The sequence below is a fragment of the Gracilinanus agilis genome, chromosome 1 (genome assembly GCF_016433145.1).
Source record: "Gracilinanus agilis isolate LMUSP501 chromosome 1, AgileGrace, whole genome shotgun sequence".
Classification (NCBI taxonomy): Eukaryota; Metazoa; Chordata; class Mammalia; order Didelphimorphia; family Didelphidae; genus Gracilinanus; species Gracilinanus agilis.
In genome coordinates this window covers 56,795,878-56,800,859 of record NC_058130.1, presented here as the reverse complement: position 1 = coordinate 56,800,859, position 4,982 = coordinate 56,795,878, and the positions used below count along the sequence as shown (strand labels likewise).

Here is a 4,982-nt window from a genome sequence, read left to right as displayed (position 1 = left end):
GGGGGGGTGGGGGGTGGGGGGGAACTCCCAGGGGATGAGAGAGAGCTATCTCTTAGGATTTCTGGGACTTTTTATTTCCTGTAAAAGTGTGTACCATGTGAAAGTATGGATTCTGAGTTCAGTTTCAGTGCTGGAATTTTAGAAGCTGCTTCTAAAAATCTAAAGTTTCTTTTTAAAAAGGTGTGAGTGTGTGTGTGTGTGTGTGTGTGTGTGTGTGTGTGTGTGTGTGTGTGTGTGTGTGTGAGAGAGAGAGAGAGAGAGAGAGAGAGAATTCACACAGAATTCACACATATAAATGTATCTATACAGAGAAACAGAGGCAGAGAGACCAAGACAAAGATACAGAGTCAGAGCTGTCAAATGTAGGTCTTTGTCTTTGTCTTTCAGATTTGAAAATTTAATATTTCTGTTGTAAATGGCCTCCACTTTGACAAAAAATGAAAACTTCTTATTTTCTCCATGAAATATATTCTGCCCCACCAGTGCTTCCAACATGTATAGTTCATAATCCTTCTTCTCTTACTGCTTAGTGCTTATCTCTGGATTTCTCTATTTTTATCAGTGGTCCTTCCAGTTCCCTCAGTTGCCCAAGCTGAAAAACTTAGTGATCTTTTTGTTATAAGGAAGAGTTAAGTAAGAAACTTCTTACTTAACTCTTCCTTATAACATTTTTTCCCAATGTCATTGCCCCCTCCATTCCCAGTTATTTGTGGATTTAGTCAGTCCTGTTGATTCTATCTCTATGTCTTATATCTCTCTCCTCCTTTCCATTCTTAATATCTTAACCTGAATTAAAGCTTTTAGCTAGCTGACAACACAGAAATCTCTTAACTAGACTCCCCAATTCCAATTTCTTTACTTTCTAATCCAACCTATACACTGTTTCCAAGTAAAATTTCCTAAAGCCCATTTCATATTATAGTGGTCTAAAACTTTCAATGGCTCCCCACTGCTTAAAGAGTAAAAAAAAAAAAAAAAAGTCTTAACTCTGCACAAAATCCTCAACAATATAGCCAGAACTGGTCTTTTCAGCCTTATGGTACCCCCACCCCCCCCACCTCTTTCCTCTACAGGCATTCTATGATCTAGTCACATAATATTATTTATTGTTCCCACCATTTTCTGCTTTTGCACATACTCTTCCCTCTGCCTAGAATGCCTTTATTTATCCTTGTACAGGGATATAAGGGTACCTATGGACATATGCATCCTTTCAGGCTCAGCTTAAATGGTACTTGTTTCTTGAAATCTTTCTTGAAATGTCCAACCAAATGTGATCTCCTCCTCCTCTAAACCTCCATTGCATTTGACACATTCTATTCTACTTTGTGTTATTGGTTATTTGTATATTTGTCTTAGTCTTTTTTTATAATTATGTAATATATATTTTAAAATACAATACATATCATGTTGTGCCTCTCGTAGCATCCTATACCCAAGAGGTATTCAATAAATATTTCTTTCATTTAATTGATTTAATACTATAATTTTCTTAGGGCTTCAAATGACCATATTATTGTTGTTATCTAGTTGTTTCTGACTCTTCATAAGCCTATTTGGGGTTTTCTTGGCAGAGATACTAGAGTGATTTGCCATTTCATTCTCTAGCCCATTTTAGATGAGGAAACAAACAGGTTAAGTGAGTTGCCCAGGGTTCCACAGCTAGTAAGTGTTCAAAGCCACAATTGGATTTACTTTAGGCTCTGTACTCTTTCCACTGTGTCACCTAGCTGCCCTTATGACCATAGATATTCCGAAATCGCAACTGCTTCTTCTTTGTAGGTCTTCCTTTATAGACCCAACCCTACTGATCAAATTCATGTCTTTTGATTAGTTCTACATGGCTCAATGCAGCTTAGAACTCTAAAAACAAAACTGGAGGGTTTGCAAAAGAGATCCCAGGGATTCTTATTAAAGCCCTTCACAACCTGACCCCTGCCTACCAATCTTCTTATATACTTTACTCTCCTCCACAAGCTCTATGGTCCAATTATACTGGTCTACTTGCTGTTTATCACACGCTGTATTCCATTTTTTGACTTTATATCTTTGTATTGCTGTTCTCCATGCCTAAAATGTTCCACCTCCTTATCTCTACCTACTGTTTTCCCTGGCTTCCTTCAAGACTCTGCTCAAATCCTATTTTCTGCAAGGCTAACCTCTGCCCCCAACTACTAGCTCCTTCTCTCTGATATTATCTCCTATTTATACTGTATATATTGTGCATTTACATAATTATTTGCATGCTGCCTCCTCTATTTGAATATGAGTTCTTTGAGGGAAGGGCCATTTCCCCCCTTTTTTTACCTTTGTATCCCCAACACTTAAGACAGTGCCTGGAACCTGGAAAGCATTTCATAAAGGCTTGTTGACCGAGTAGTACCCATTCAAAATTTTGTGAGTGGTTAGTGGAAAGGAAACTATATACGTAAAAATCTTCTGAAGGGATGCTGAATTTCCGTTTTTAAGTGATGGATGAACTTAAAAGGAGTTAGATGGCAGCTAGGTGGCTCAGTGAATAGAGCCAGGCCTGGAGATGAGAGGTCCTGGGTTCAAATCTGACCTCAGATATTTCTTAGCTGGTATAATCCTGGACAAGTCACTTAACCTCAATTGGCCAGCCCTTACCACTTTTCTGCTTTGGAATCAATAACTAGTATTGAGACAGAAGGAAAGGGAAAGAAGAGAAAAGAAAAGAGAAGAAAAGAGAAGAAAAGAAAAGAAAAAAGAAAAGAGAAGAGAAGAGAAGAGGAAAAGAAAGGAAAGAAGAGAAGAGTAGAGGAAAGAAAGGAGAAGAGAAAAGAACAGAAGAGAAAAGAGAAAAGAATAGAAGAGAAAAGAGAAGAAAGAAAAGAAGAGAAGAGAAGAGAAGAGAAGAGAAGAGAAGAGAAGAGAAGAGAAGAGAAGAGAAGAGTAACTGGGGGAGGTGAGTTAAGAAAATTGAAGAATATAATCCTATCCTAGATTTGACTTCCAATTCTCTTTGTCCTTCTATGGTTTGTAGGAGAACTGAAACTCACTCTGAGATACAGTAAATTGCTGGAAATGAAGTAAATATTGCTGATGTAAGCAGCTTCATAATGACTGAACAATTCCTCTCTCAGACATTGTAGCTTCTGTTTATTACGCTAATGAATGACTTTAGAAAAATACTACCTGGGCTCCTCCTCATCATCTATTTATTATGCACATACTGTGTGCAATTTCTAGGGATGTCAATCCAGAGGAGGGAACAATCCTTATTCTCAAAGAGCTGACATTCCAAATGAATCTCGTGGATTTTTGATGGCCCCTTCAAGTAGAAACTTGAATACCTTATGATTTTTAGGAACTGCTAAGAGAAAGCCCTGCCACCTGGACCTAGAGTCCTAGGGCTTCCTGGAGTTACCCTGAAGTTCCAAGAAAAAACTAAGGGGATTTGGCAGTGTGACGCAGCTTTGGGCATTGATACATCTCTTACAATGGGCAACCTTTGACTTAATACTGATTTGTTCCCTTGTGCTACAAGGAAAAGTAGTGATTGTGTTAGAGATAAAAAGAGAAAAAAATCTAGAAAGTCAAAATTTCAGACACCGATAGGCATTTGTAAGTCAGATTTAGGGACAGGAGACATTGTCTGACATCCCTTAAATCTCTTCATATGTATGCCTGACTACCACACCCAGTCATAAATCCAACCCTGGGAAGGCAGTTATTCTAATAGGCTTTTGGCAATGGGTGAGTAATTAATTCTTTATGGAGCTAAACATAAAGAAGAAAGGAGAGAATACCTATGCCTATAGGATTTTTGCCACATAATACACAGGGAAGGATCAGGTTCAGCATCTAGATTAATCTAGATCTATAAAGGTTTCTACACTATGTGGTCTCTGCACCCAATGAAATCTTACGTATAGACCCAACAACCCCAACAACAAAACACACACAAAACAGCTTAATAATTTTAATTTAATTTATAATTAAATAATTTTTAAAATATTTATCAAACTGGTTATGTGTGTGTGTTTTGGTCTATACATATGATTTCACTGGGGTAGGGACTTCACAGTGTGGAAACCTCCTTCTCAAATGCAGATTAGCAACTCATCTATTTCTTAAGAATCTTGCAGTTGTCCAAGGTCACCGAAAGGTTCAGTGAATTGTCCATAGTCACATAACTACTGCGTCAGAGTTAGGTCTTCCTGATTTCAAAGTTCCTCTACCAATTTTACCACAATGCCCCTGATAAAAGGCTTAGAAACTTAAAATTATTTCATGTTATTAAAAGTAGAAAAATAAAGAGTAATTTGGAAACTTGACTAGAGATTTGTTTTTAAGTATTTGTGTATTTCACCATCCCTAGGTCACTTTCCTATCTTTGTTTTGTCTTAGGAAAAATGTGCTATTCTTCACTCCTTTAGTGGGATGGCAAACGATATCATGGAAAAAAACTACGATAGTCAAAATAAAACTCTCTAAGTAGAATAGAACACTTGGAAGAAATGCCTTGTTCTTTATGAAGCCGTGTTTAAAAATGGACTCAGTATCCAAATTCATTTTCACCTACCTTCAAAGTTGACTCAATCTAGAAAACTATCTTCCTGTTGTATAAATGTGCTTTCAACTTTGCCCCCTTCAGATCTGAAAAAGGAAAAAGAAACTTGATTTTAATATATGATCACGCACAAGGTCTTTAGGAAGAAGCTAGACATGTTGTCCTAAACCCATGCAGTTTTGAGCCCACGAGAAATAACGGTACATCATGGTGGCCCAGGGGAACTCACTAAAACAATTCCTACTTTAGGCACCTCCTGGTCTGCCACTGATTTTATTATGGGTCCTATATCCCTTTCTTCAGTGAGGTATTTATTCACCTCTTTTTTTTTTTTAAACTCAATCTGTGATTTCATTGTTTTAGGGAATTCCTGTGGAAACCTACTCTGTACTTACTCTGCAACTAATAGTCTCAGAGAGCTGTTTAGTGGAGAGGGTAACAGGAAAAG

General features: G+C 37.5%; 1 protein-coding gene across 1 annotated transcript in view; it reads right to left on the bottom strand.

Moving 5' to 3' along the window:
• Positions 1 to 4,621, bottom strand: part of PPARG (peroxisome proliferator activated receptor gamma) — a 142,202-nt gene extending 137,581 nt beyond the window's left edge. The window contains exon 1 of the mRNA XM_044666669.1: positions 4,547 to 4,621. The gene's annotated coding sequence lies outside the window, so the exon portion shown is untranslated. The remainder of the gene's footprint in view (positions 1 to 4,546) is intronic.
• Between the last annotated feature and the right edge of the window lie 361 nt (positions 4,622 to 4,982).